This window comes from Camponotus vicinus, unplaced genomic scaffold, assembly GCF_025532165.1.
Source record: "Camponotus vicinus isolate PSW18456_S1 unplaced genomic scaffold, iyCamVici1.0 SCAF_8, whole genome shotgun sequence".
Taxonomy (NCBI): domain Eukaryota; kingdom Metazoa; phylum Arthropoda; class Insecta; order Hymenoptera; family Formicidae; genus Camponotus; species Camponotus vicinus.
Window position 1 is genome coordinate 13578953 of NW_028141980.1, and position 15357 is coordinate 13594309.

The window sequence follows — 15357 nt, forward strand, 5'->3', positions numbered from 1 at the left end:
TTTTTATTCCTTTTACCGCCCTCTTGTTTCTGACCGCTCTCGCCCTTCCCTTCATCGCAACCTTCTATCCACGGCATCCCTCCTGTTTGCCGGATGCAAACAGATCCAGTGCAATACTTTTGTTCTTTTAGAAGACCGTTTTCGCCAAAATCATGAGGATCACAGCGGGCGAAAATTAGAGGCACTTCTTTTCGGGAGCAGAAGCAAAACAATTAAATCGTAAATATTCGCGGATTCGTGCAAATAGTCGCAATAAAATAATTATAAATAAATTCGATGTTAAAGGCGAAAGTTGAATGCATTAAGACATGAATGATTATTAATGAATAATCATTAAATGTATATTATCAAGATATATTAGAAAATAATTGTGCGGTATTATAAATGTGTTTTAGAAATAGTATAAAAGTTATTAAATAAATTAATAATATAAAAGTTATTAATATAATAAGTAAAAAAGAAACATAATATAAATACATATACATGTAAAGACAAATTTTTATAGTTTGTATTTTATTTTCATGAGAATGCAAATATATGTATATATGTATAATACATTTCGAATAACTTTTTCAAAATATTGTTTCATTCTTTGTGAGGTATCTAATTTTTTATTGATTCTTATGCCATTTTCTTTTTAATTTTTTAATTTTTTAATGTTCTTATTTTTTAGTTATTAGATTCTTATCAATTAAAATAATATTTGCTGAAATTAAAGATTACTATTTTACATTTGGCTTGCATCATTAATTTTAAATAATATATATATTTTGTACATAGAATTTTAATTATTTAATTATTTAAATCTTTTAATGTTTTTTATCAATGATTTCTCGTTTATGATTGTAAAATATCTTTGACGACTATTAAAATAAATGCTCAGAACAAATATGATGACGATCACATGAGCATTACAATAATCGCTTTGTTCAGCATTCAAATTGCATACTGTCAACATATGTATACATCTCCTCTTTATTTTTTCGAAACGTGATTTTTATTACACTGCAATATTATTTTCCAACGACTGAACCATCGATGTTCGTCATATGTATTTAAAAAGAAACGCCATATGAGGATCAAGAAGTTATCGATATAAAAGAATAGTGCCATTTTTTTGCTATTCGTTCATTTTATGATTTCACAGATAATTCAGTCTTTCGGTTTGCTTCTATGTTCGACACGTGGTCACAGATTGTGTGGTCACCATCTGCAGCTATATATTTTCCATTCGAAAATCGGCAAATCCATATGGTCAATTTACTTGTATTAGCGTACTTCGCATTATATAAGAAGCGTCCAATAAACAAAATCTAACTTTAATTTGATCATTAATTTGTATCATCTTGACATTTATTGTTTAAAATATTTTTGTATTTATTGTAAATTCAGAGGAAACTAGAAAATTTTTAAAGATATTGATAAAAATCAGAAAACTTTGTAGAAAAATCAGTTTTAATATTTCTATTTTTCTCTCAATATATTTAATTTTTAATTTCTTTTGAAATGTAATTATAATCACAGAATTATATTCTGTACACATTAGACAAGAAGATTTATCAATAAAATAAAAAATTGTTAAAGATTAAACAAAAAATTCTATTTTCTTCGCAATTCTATTATAGAAGCAGGGCATCGAAAGTGCCCTGCATCTTTCCGTTGGATCGCATTTTCGAGGCTGCTTGAGTTTCGTCCCAGCAGTCTCAGTCGGACTTGTCAAACCAGAAATGGTCCGCGCATTAAGAAGCGTAACCGATCAAGGTCGTTAAGGATTTTTATTTAATCATGTAATTATTTTTTGCTTGTAACTTTTTCTTAAGTTAATTGATATGAAATATAAAATAATTAAATATGATATATATGCTCGATTTCGTTAGTAAAAATAAAAAGAAACGAAAGTATATTCAGCAACTGCATTTTCTAAACGATTCTGAGTATCCCTTGGCGATAATTCATAATAATATATAATTCATAATAATAATAAAATATTATAAATGTAAATTAAGTGTTTTTAAAATTAAGAAATATTATTATTTTCTTCCTTTGGCGTTACTTGCGATTAAATCGTATCAAGAGGTTTCAAGGAAAACAGTTGTTTTCGCGTGGCTTTTATAAAAAGTACGCAATCTAAAGTGCGAAGATATTCTTGAGATTTGATTATTTCAATAGAGAATTTTTTGATAAGATATGTTAATCGAGATAAAATTCCTCGCGTCACCTGTCGACTAAGGATTTTATCAGGAATCCTATCATTATCGACTTATCCTTGATTCATCGATGAGAGATATCGCATATAAAACAAGAAAAGATACTTTGATAACAACGAAACACTTAATTATTTCCCTCCATCTCTCTACACTCTTTGTTAATTACAAATTATTATATCGCCAAACGCATTATTCAACTCGCAGAATTTTAATTAATTAAATCCAATTAATGCTTTTTATGAAATAAAGCTATAAATATGTATATTTGATTCATACATTTCAATATAAACACAGCCTCATTAATAACACAGTCTTAAGCAAAAGTGCATACAAAATGATGATGACTCCATACATAACAATTTTTCTTCATGCATTGACTCATTGATTGTATAATTGGAATCGCAATATAGAAGAATCGATAATTTGCCAATCAAACGATTTTTTGCAAATTCACTGGTAATACTGCGATTTCTCTCTCTCTCTCTCTCTCTCTCTCTCTCTCTCTCTCTCTTTTTCTCTATAAATTGATTTTGTCAAGTAATTTCATTTTTTCAACATATTTACAGCGTGTTGTGAAAAATGAACTCCTTTCGACCACGGCGAATATCGGTCGCGCGCGCGAGAAAAAGAAAGCATTAATGACTGTTATTTCGACTGCCAGCAATTTTGTGTGCAATTGCACGAGTCAACCCGCGAAACAGACACGCCCGTGCGGCACTTGGTCGCCTTTTAATTCACATCGGATTCGAAAAGCAACCTCGGACATGCCAAACCTCTCATTTCCTTTCGCTTGTAACTTGTATAAAGAATATAAGACGTAGATAGAAAAAATCGATAATACAGAGAGAGAGAGAGAAAAAACAATTTATAACTGACAAGTATTAAAAATAAAAGTTAAGTATTAAAATTAAAATATATTTGAAACTTATAATCAAACAAAAAAATTAAAATGTATTTGCAACTTATTATAATCAAACGAGAATGGTTAATTAAGTGCTTTATGCTGAATAATCCTTTCAATATACAGCAGAGGGGCTACACATTCGATTGGCAATCTTTATATGATCTTTTACTGACTACTAATTAACTACTTGTTTTCTTAATTATTTTAATAATACTGTTGAGAAGTAATTTACATTATTGATTCTGAATGTGTGTGAGATTTACATTAAAGGTTTAAATTATCGTATTTAATTACGGTTCAAGTTATCGTGTTTAAGGATCGTACTTCTGCGTGGAAAATAACAGTAAGAGCTTTTCGCTTTGTCAATCTCAGCAACACGAGCATCTTTGTAATAATAGTAACGAAGAATGCTCCGGGGACGGAAGTCGGTCGACAGCTGTTTGGCTGTGGGATGCGGAGACAAGAGAGAGGACGGCGAAGATGGTCGCGCGCGTTAAAGGCGCGCGGTGTACTAACTTGGGGAGTGTCACGTAATTTATGTTAACAGTAAGCACGCGAACATGCAAGGCTAGAACGAAAAAAAATTCCCTTTATTCTTCACTTGAATATATGTGTTGCGTGTGTCAAATAAAATATGATATTAATCCCATAAATTCTGGAAAATCCGTGACATTTTTATCTGCCTATATCCTCTTTTAGCTCGTGTTCCATTACGCAAAAGTTAGTTCGATTTGTTTTAAAAAATAAATACCTTATTTAATATATGCGCATGTATTTCATAGCGAAAATTTTACTAAAATATTTGATAAAATATAATAATAAAAATAATATTTGGACATGAAGTGTGTATGTGTGCGTGTGATGAATATTTATATGACAATTTTGAATTTATTCTCGCAGAATCAATCTTCGCCATGTAAAATATTTCCATATTAATGATCAATAATGTTCGAGTGAAGAGGGAAAATGTTGATTCTAAAAAAATATCATATTGAATGACATGTGAATTTTCATAATATTCAGATATTCAGATTTCTGTCAAAAAGTCACAAAAGTCGCTGATTTTTTTATTTCGTTAGATTTTCGTATAGATTCGCGAATCGTTACAAAATCGACTTCCGTCGAACCACACCAATCTTGCTCTTATCGCGCAAATTTCTTTTATATCGCGCCATAAAGCTTTGCATCGTGTTCGCTTCTCGCAAAACGCGAGACGCATTAAACGCATCCGATAAGTATTATGCGATAACAGATATTGTACAACTGATTGCGTATCAGATCGAAAGACATTCGTTCAAGCGAGTGCTCGCGTACTTGGCCATGGGTGTTTACATGCGAGATAACAATCTCCTCGTCATCGTTCTCGCGATATCGCTTAATCCATCCTTAGATTGAGAATGATTCGTCCTGGTTTTTATGAAAGACGTTATTACCTTGTGATTATTTGCGCTCACTGCTTCGCTATTATCACTATTGCAAGTCGCTTGAAGAGAATATTTTGGTCTTCTGCGGCAAATATTTGACTATAATACTTTGTATACAGATCTTTTCTTCATCACTCTACTGCAGGAATTTTGAGATACTGTAAATATTACTTACAATTAACGAAAGATTATAATTAGGAGAGTTTTTTCTCTTGGACTGCTTTCCATTTGTAAAAAAAAATAAAAGAATTATGCGGAAACATCTCACACGAGACGTTCTTGAAGATTCTTAGCTTAATTTATTAACGTTAATCTATATTTCAACTACTTATGGACTACATAAGCTAAAAGTGTCGACTTCGCGAATGCCTTCTCTCGGTCGAGCCTTTTTCTGTAAGGAAAGAAGATTGAGTTCGAGAACACGGGGTTCGTTTTAAGGAGTTTTCCTTTTCCCAGACGCGACGAGTGGCACGACGAAATGAAAGGAATCACTGTTAACGGATACACACAAGGCATGCGTTGCGCCTCCCGCGTCATGTTTTTAGAGTTGTGTGTTTGCCTTCAATACCTCACGCCTTGACCCCCGTCCCATTATCCCTGTTCTAAACTCTCCTTCTCAAGCCTTGCCGAACACGCTGATTATTTCTCGAGAAAGTCTCGAGCAAGGATCTGGGAATTTCGAGACTTAGAACGCGATTGTGTATTCGGTATTCATTAGAGTTCGCTTTTTTCATGTTTCTAATGATGATATTCAGAAGGAAATAGTTTATTCCCTGCGAAATAATATGTATTTTTCAAGATAAACATCACAAAATAGTTAAAATAATATCTCTTTTCTTTAAGAGATTTTTTTATTTTATAAGAGAATATTTTTATTTTAAGTAAAAATATTTGAAATTAATTATAAAATTAAATACTTTTCAGAATATTTTAAACATATGTTTTAGAAAAAACGAAGAGATATATAGAATATAATAAAATGTGCGAGATATATGTATATAATGTTAACTTAAAAAACACACAAGATTATTAGAGAACATTTGGATGTTACGAATTATGTATGATATAAAATGTTATTGTAGATCAGTTTTACTTATAATTAGAGGCGAGAACTATTCGGTTTTGACATGCCTAAGAAAATTTCCAATGCTAGAACAAATAGATACGTGATAATTGATTCTTGAGGAATGTTCAAAGATAATATACAGGAAACTGGAGCGTGAAAAACCTTATCATAGATACCGCTTTGGTTTATTGATTTTTTAAATTTAATAAACTAAGATGGCACATGTGTGACATATCCACCAATATTTAATCTTTATCTCTTACGTGGTAGTGTTATCTCGTCAGTTCATTGATTCTCTCTGCAAAAACGGCTCTTTCTTTCGCCGATATTATTTTGTTGAAAGTAATATAGATAAAAAAAAATATAAAAATATAATATAATCTTATACAAGATATAATTTATTTATTATGATATGATAATATGATTTTTTAAAAAGTTTATATTATTTATCTTATCAAAATTTTTTTTACATTATGCTAAATAAATTTTATTAATTGATTATATTATTATTGCAACCCCTATTATAATTCGATTATATTACGTTATATTCTCGATAATTTGAAAAAGATTACTATATTTTATATTATTATTAACTATATAGTAATATGTGTATAATTATAGCAGAAAAAAATTCATTATAGCACGAAAAATATATAATAGAAATTTATATTCTATGTAATATTTACATTTTCATCTTTCCTCCTCACTTCTACCTTTACATAAATAGTAGGCCCGAAGTAAGAGTCCATTAATTAAATGATCCATTAATTAAATGATGATCTAATACTAATTGACCGTGTTAGTTTTTCGATAATAGGGGGTTATACATGACATGACCTATCTACGAGCCAATCAACCGATCGACTCGGCATGACAGAGAGTCGTTAGCGCGTCATCACGCGCCGCGGAAGCGGCCGGCCCCATATAGAGTCACGTCGCGGTGCCTTATGGCGTAAGCCGGCAGCCGCAGCGGGGTGTCGTTCTATATTTACGGTGACGGTAACGTAACGATGCGTGCGTGCGTGCGTGCGTGCGTGCGTTCACCCCACGAAAGTAATCGTGGCGCGAACAAGCGCGAGCGCGACACGCGGCTTTTTGCTTTTAACCTACCTATCTCGCCTATCCATTGCTGTCTTTCGGAATAACTCTATATCGCTTATTTACGTAATGCCCGTCGCACCCTTACTTCCGGGTCGAGCTATAATATTACTTTCTGCAGTGATTACATTTTTTTTTATTCATTACGTTACACTATTTTGCAATTAAAAATCTAATTATTAATAAAATAAAATTGTCATAATAAATAATAACTGAATCGTGTTTTATTGTCTTTATATCAGAAATATAATTTCCGCAAAAATTGCTTACTTTTATTTACTTTAACATTTTGTATTCTTACGTATTTATAATATTATAATATTATAAAAGATTAAATAAATTTATTTTCTTAATTCTTCTGAATTTAAAACGGAGATAATCACTAAGTTTGCAAAGTTCTCGTTTCGCAAATACGAATCGAGAATTCCCAAGTGCAATCATAGTCGCATTCGAGTCAGAACAGCGAAATTGCGTACCGGCTGCCAATAAAATTAAGCCAGCTTAATAAGATCCAATTTCGTAGGCGCGATTAGACGAAACGGCTGCCTTTTCTCGGCGGGCTGCGAATGACAGTTGGTGCAATAATGCGTGCATTTGTGGCCGTGGAGCCCGCGGGGGAATCCCCGCGACGCGTAGGTTACACACGAGGCACGTCACGCGCGGTATCTGCGAAACATATGCACCGATAGGGGTGCGTCGAAACCATCGCACATGCAGTCCCGATGCGTGTCGGCCAGATGTTCCCTAAAAAGGGCCAAGAAAATTCCCAAGGGTTCCCGTCCCGAATACCGTCTTTGCCTTGTGGGCCATTTGCGCTCAGAGGTATATCACGCAAAATTCTATCCTCTTTCACTGGTCAGCTTCTTCAAGGGTCCTGAGTGCTTAACATTAATAAAAAAAATTCGAAATTTTTTTTCTTCCCATATGTATATATTTCCTTAATAAATATATTTAGATTAATAAAAAATGAATAATTAAAAAAGAAGAAAATTAGACATTTTATATTACAAAGATAATAATTATAATTATCATTAATTACAAACATTCGAAATTAAATTACACACAGTTAATAATCTAGAAAATATCAAAAACGAACTGATAATGGAGAGATGTGTATATACAATATTTGTTATAATTTTATTCACATTAATTGATATCAATTCATATATCAATTTTTTTAATATCGATTAGCTTTTATAGAGAACTCGAGTATAAAATTTAATTGCGTGCGCGCAGCATACGTGATAACCTGCTAGTATCACAATAGTTTTATCGTATGTGAAAATTACAACAAAGATTTTTACGATTTAAGGATTATTTGTAAATAAATATCGCTTTGTGAAAAGATATTTCCCGAAGAATAAGAGAATTTTCGTCTAATATCCTTGTAATACTCCTACTAATACCACAATGATATCTTTGGTTGTATATATGGTGCCACAATAAGTCCGATTGCGTTGACATTCCATGGCTATCTGAATCGAGCGACCGCCTGCTGGGGCACTCGAATTCTATTATCCCGTCGTCCTGTCCACCGCCCTCCGCACCATTCGCGCCGCGGTCCTACTATCGTCCTGCCATCGACCGACAGGCAGGACCCTCCTGCGAATGGCACGTGAAGGATACGGCATGCTAATCCAGCGGGACTTCGAGGGTAACCAGATGGCAACTCCTCGACGCCAATCGACTAATCCTGCGCCACCTGACAAGCAGAGTTAGGCTCGTTCCCTCTTGCTTCTTCGCTCGCGATCCCTCGACGAGTCGAATAAGGAAAGAAAGGGACTTCAAGGATACATTCATTATGGGCCCTCTCGAGTGACTGCGCGACCAGATTTATTATTTTCCGTAAAGTGATGTGCGCGTGTGTTCGAGAGAAAATTATTTCTAAACTCAAAGTACCTTATTATATTTTTTAATAAGTGTTTCTTTTTAGATGATTATCTTAATATGTATGCCATCGAAAAATAGGTGTAGTTATCATTTTAAATTATGTCGTACATAATTTTTAAGTAAGATAAAATTGTATATCACAATTTGCCTTAATATAAAAGGCATGGTTGATGATTAATATAGCTTACTCATATAATCGGATTATCTATATTGCGCGATGATAAATTTATCTCGTGGTATCATTCCACTGTTTCACGTCTTCAATGTGTCGCGATTTGCGTCTGGTTGGTTGCTATGTCCAAGATACACCTGCTCGCTGCTTTCATCTGCCCGCACGTTACCTTAATAAATTTTGTCGCTTACCCGCAGGTCTCATGAAATGACCGTAATCTTTTAGGCTCTCGTAACATCAGCACGTATTCTTTGAAAGTATTATTATATTCTTCTGTAATACGCAAAAAATTGTATTTTGATCACAAGTTATTTTTATATTAGAATTATCCTTGTCAAATTTTTCTTTGCATTTATATAAATTTATTTATAATATATAAGACGTCTTGCAATTTACAATTCTAATTTTAATAGATTTACCTCAATTTGCTTCTAATAAAAATAAAATTTTAAATTAAAAAATATTTTTTAACTTAATTCGATATTAAAATTCAATATAATCGAAATAGGACAAGCTGCATATATAATTCTCTATGCGAATATTGTTCTAGTTTTCAAAAAAAGATCTATTTGAGCAGTTAACTTGCAGTTTATTCTATTTTTTATATTCTAAAATTGTTTGATTAATTTGACTGTCACCGAAACGAATCGTATTGGTATTATTGTCGCACGCGGTATTTTTTCAACGCAAAGACTATAAGACAAAAGAGACATGCACATATGTGCGCAGGAAAACACGAAAGGACGACGCATAGACAGAGTGCACACAGCGTGTATATGTGCACGCGTCGTGCGCGCGTATGTAGTTTATAATCTCTAAATATTTGATGGCGGACTGCGCGCGATAGCGTCGGCGAATGGTGGCCGCATCTGCGCCAGTGTCGGCTTCAATTATTAAAGCTTCGCCATATGTCCCCTCTCGGCTATCTAATCCGTCCTACCCAACCCCTCCTGCCACACCGCGTTGACCCTTTTCTTCATGATTCTCGCGAGAACTCGCGCTGGTGCGCGATAATCGAAGAAGCACCGGCACTTGTAAAATACACAATGTAATCTCATGTGTTCTTCTACAGAAAGAGACTCACAAATATCGTTTTTATATAATTTATATTATTATTAAAGTAACTTATTTATATAAATATGAAATTTATTTATCGGATAAAAAATATATTAAATATATTAATGTATTTTTAATAATTATTTTTCGCTACTTTATCATGTGATCAGCGAATCTAACTAAAATTATACCGTCGCAAAAATTTAAGTATTATTTTTTATTTAATAACAATCTCATTAATTAAAATTAAAACTAGTATTAATTTTTCCTGATAAATTGTTTTTATTTAATTTAGTTCAATTCATCTGGACACATCTTCGTCTGAAATGATGAAGGGAAATTATACAGTAGGTCGAGTTCTCTTTATCACGCTCGTTTGATCGAGGGTGTAACGCGATTGGCGCAATACGTGCGTACCAACCAGTTGTAAATTCACGGTGTGCGTGAGTGAAATTTCGTAAATCAGAATGGCGAGGGACAGCCTGCCTGACGATGGATACGCTTCGGTCGGTCAGACACGGACTGTATCGCTATGCGTGTAATTATGATCGGATTTGATGGATAGATGAACGGATGGTCAGATCGGATGGCGTTCACGTATCTATCTGACTGCCCGGCTATGCGCGGTCGCCGTTTAATTCGGGTAACGCGATATTCGCGCGCGATAAGATCGCACGATTACATGACGAAGAGACGGGAATCATGAGACCACGCCATTATTTGCGATGTAGATGTAGATATCATATATATATCGATATATATATATATATATATATATATATATATGTATATCGATTGAAGATATTACAACGAGCAGATATTGCGCGGTTATATTTAGTGTTGTTATTTAATTCACCGCTTGTCTTGAGATGAGAGATTATTATGAGTGGAAAATAAAAATACAATCAGCTGATTTGCCGGATTCTGATGCACATACGTTCGATAACAATTTGCATATATATTTTTTCAAATTTGTTTAAATATTTGAACTTCGAATTTTTGTTAAAAAGTATCATTATTTTAGGTTTCAGATTGAATTTCTGTTAAAACACGTGACAGGCTTTCTGTTTACGTTCCTAAAGTTAAATTCGCTTAAATCTTTTAATTAGTATATCTAATTCAATCTAAATAATTCCCTAATTATATATATATATCAATCTTTACACATCATAAAATCGTTACAATTTTCCTAATATATCCTAGTTCTACTAATAATTAAATTTATTTATTATACATATTTAAAAAAGATATATTTGCTTCTTTTATAATTTTTAAAGAATAGTATTTTATTTCAGCAGAGATTTAACTCTCTTCCTCAAATTAGGAAATCATTTGTAAGATTAGCGGAATCGAGGTCTTCCTTTATTACGATGTCGAAATGAGAAGCCATTATTATCGACTCGACCCGCAGAAAAGCGCACAACAGAAATGTGCAACCGGGAGAACCCTTACGTTCTCTCTCCGTGCTCCGATTTTTCCTCCCTTTCTCTCTTGTTTCCTTTGCTCTTGATAGTTCACGATGCTGCCATTAGCTCGCCGCATGTCGCAGGAGACACGTGCTATTTCAATTACAGTCCCGTAAGGGCGGGATTTGTAGGGAATACCAGAGGGTGAGCTTTAACCACCCTTTTTCAGCTGAGTACAACGACACGTGATGACCTTGCCTTGTTAAAATAACCCAAGAAGAGGGCTGACTCAAACTTGTTTGCGCTACTTGAATCCTGAAGGATCAACGGCTAAATTTATTCTTATACAACGAGATCTAATGTCATAATGTGCGCGCGCGTGTCGGTGTGATTGATTGTAAATTTTCTTAAATTGAAACTTTCGAAAAGTATATCGTTATCCTATTTGATTGACAACAATGGATGCTATAATAATTCGACATCAGTATATAATTGATATAAATCTTTAAATAATATCCTAATCTCTGAAAAACTTATCTTAATTAATTAACTTTTTATTGACAAAGCAGATAATCAAATACCAATTCTAAAAAAATTATAATTAAATATAATGCATTTATAATAATTTATTAATATACATATCAATAGATTGATAAGTTATCTATTCTATATTTCTATTAATCTATTAATCATCTGAGATCTGATTCTTGAAAAAAGGCTCGATAACGAAAGGATTCGTCGTCGGGTGATGATTAATCGAAAGAAGCCGCATCCGTATGCGGTCGGTGGTGCACACGCATGCGAGAGACATCAAATTTACCTCTCCAGCCGGCATAGCGGCGCTTGTTTGCAATCACGTACAAACGTCGGGGCGCCCATTGACGATGGTCGTCATTGTCAACGCGCGACGCGATGACATCCCCTTTGTTTGCGCTATCCGTCGCACGAACGACAAATCACCGTGAATACTAACGCGATCGCGCTTCGCTTCGGCCGGATTCGCGCCGGGACACACGCGGTGTCCGTAAAATATCGCGAATATTCTCCGCGCTGAATATTAGATGACAGAGTATAAGAATATGTTGGCCGTTTTAAGCTAACAATAACTGACTCTCTATATAATATTAAACGTATGATTAAATCTCAGACTTGCAAAATATCATAATTAATGAAACCTCTTCGTTTAATTACGATTTGCGCTATAATAGGATCTTAATTTGAGGATTATTTAAATTAAGCTATTTAATTTTTGAGATACAAAAGGAATACTTAGGCACAATTAAATTCTTTGAAGATTGCAAAATAGATGACAGAATTACATTTTTAACTAAATTGCAATTATTTCAATTTTTGAAATATGTAACATTGAGGATTTTAAGATAGAGAAAAGTAACATTTGTTTAAATTTTTTTAACGAAAAAACATCTTTGCCATATGTACGCAATGCATGCTCGACGACGCGAACTAAGTTACCATATTTTGTCGAATACAAATGCATGCGCGCACATATTTGCCGTGGAGTGCGTAATAAATTCTGGGATGTAAAGGACCAGGTTATTTCCGACCTTCCTTGCTTGCCAACATGTGTTCGACATGTCCAAGAATAATGCATTGCATAAAAACTGTGTGGGCTTCTATGTGCCAAATGAGTTGCAAAGATAATAAAATATGAGTGAGGTCACTGTATATCATATAGCAATGTCTAAACTGTGGAATAGTATATATATATATATATATATATATATATATATATATATTTATTTATTTATTTATTTATTAAGTTTTCAAAAATATCAACACATCAGATATTTATATGAAAAAGTAGGAATCAAAAATTATTGATAATTTTCTAATATATTTTAATAGGATTTTGATTAATTATTTTTGTTCTAAATTATTCTTAATATATAAAACAGATTCTCTCATAAATTAATAAATATTATAAGTCTTGCATGTGCATAAATAATCAATTTCTTTTTTTATTGCAACTAAAATCTTACCGTGGATTTGTCTCTGTTATTTGTTTTTAATATTTAAATTTAGGTAACTCGTTGGTCCATATGAACGAGCGAAACGTCTTGATTCATGTATTGCCAATGAGTTTGAAACACGTGTCGTCGAACACTCGACATATGGCAATTACGGATGGACTCTTAAGAATTTAGACTTTCCACACAGTTAGATCCTCGTGTTTTACCGATGATTGCACTCATCACGTTCAAAACAGATGATGTCCTTGTGGAAAAGATGGTTGGTCAGTATTGTTCCGATCTGTAGGAAATCGTCGATCGATTCATTTGTTGCCAGACGTAGCTGTGTCAAGCGTAGGATTGGTCACCAGATGTGAGATATTTCTGTGAAAAGGATACGTTTTACCAGTACATTTGGCTATTTTTGATTTATAATTGAGGAATTATAGGAAAGATACACGGAATATTTTGTATAATACGTATAAATAAAGAATACATATAAATAATCACACTCATATCGAAAAATCAAAAAATAGATTACAATTCTGAATCATATTGTCTATAATATATAAACAATTTTCTTGATTTTAGCATTAAAATTTTATGTTTAAAATCTTTTGTTTAATATAAGAGAAACTTGTATCTTAAAAATCTATATTTTTTAAATTAAAATCATGCTTAGATAAAGCTGGATTACTCTTTCTGTATGCAATACATACACACATAAAGAAATGATAAAAGGAAATAATAAATATATATTTATATGTATCTATGACGCAATACTATCGATTCGATTAGGCTACTTGAAAATTTAACTTTAAATAAGATTTGGGAACGTATGCTGTTTTAATCAAAAAGTGATTCAAGAAACAAACAAAAGCTCAAACGCCAATTACACGTAATTAATCGGTGTCCTGGGCTTTGATGCGGCGCGCCGTACAAGGGTTAATCAAGAAGTGCCGGCGAATTAAAGCAGTAAGTTTCGGCCAATCCAATCGTTCCGGTCGATGGCTTCTTCCATTCGGAGGCAGGTGGTGCAATTTAACTCGGAACCGAGTTTGTTGCTTGCTCGCGAAAGTGACGTGAATAAGAGATCGGAATGTGTGTGTGCGTATGGATGCGTGCACGTGTGCGTGTCATCGAGGCGTTCGAATTATCCGTCGAAGATAGCGTGGCTCGTCCCATCTGTCCCTCTACCAAACGTGTCGGAGATGTCAGGTGTGTTGTTTCCGATCGAAGACTGACAAATAATCGATGAGATTAGCGGTTTCAAATGAATATATAATAAATTCGCGCCATTCGAATTTTGCCTGACAAAGCTTTCTCGAACAATCAGCTGTTTCAATTTATCATTTTTTTTTATGTACTTTTCAATTTTTATATTAAGTTATTATTCATATTTAACTTTAATAATTTATCATTATCATAATTTTGATTATATGTAAATTAATTCTTTTAAAAGTCGCGTTTTTTAATTCACAAGAGAAAATATATTGCAATATAAGCAAAATACTAAATTTTGTAGCAATTTAAATTTCAGGCTAAGATTTTTAAGAGAAGTCAAATTTTTGTTACGAGACTATGTCGTATTTTACGTGGAACATTGAACTTTACAAATACATTATACATATTTGCAAATAAATTTTAATAAACTTTTCCCATTTATTATTTTTAATACAGCTTGGCATATGTAAATTCAATTTTAATTAATCAATATTTGTTTAATTAATGTATATTTTTTTATTTTTTACTTTCTCTTTGTTTCTCTTTTCAATGTATGCAACCGTACTTAACTTTTATATTTTTATCTCGTCTGGCAATGTATGTAGAGTTACGAAAAGAAAATGTATTAAGGAAATTTTTCTACTTAAAAAAAAAATAAATTCGAAACGCATCGATGCCAAAGCACTCGCGTCTCCGGTGCAGGTTTCCACAGATCGCGTCGCGACATCGGTGGCCGAGGACCACGAGGATGAGACACGCTACACGAATCGTATTTTCCCATCTAATTAGCGCCGCCTGCCGCTGCCGTTCGTTGCGGTCGCAGGTGCTCGGGCTTTTATTTGCTCGCCAGAAAGTAGCAACAGCTGAAACCGCGCGTCGCTGCATGTATGTGACCGCGAGCGTACGTATGCGTGTACATATATTCGATGTGCACCCCATC

General features: G+C 33.3%; 1 long non-coding RNA gene across 2 annotated transcripts in view; it reads left to right on the forward strand.

Moving 5' to 3' along the window:
* LOC145976438 (uncharacterized) overlaps positions 1–15357 on the forward strand; it is a 95100-nt gene that overhangs the window by 30195 nt on the left and 49548 nt on the right. The gene's annotated exons all lie outside the window — the stretch shown is intronic.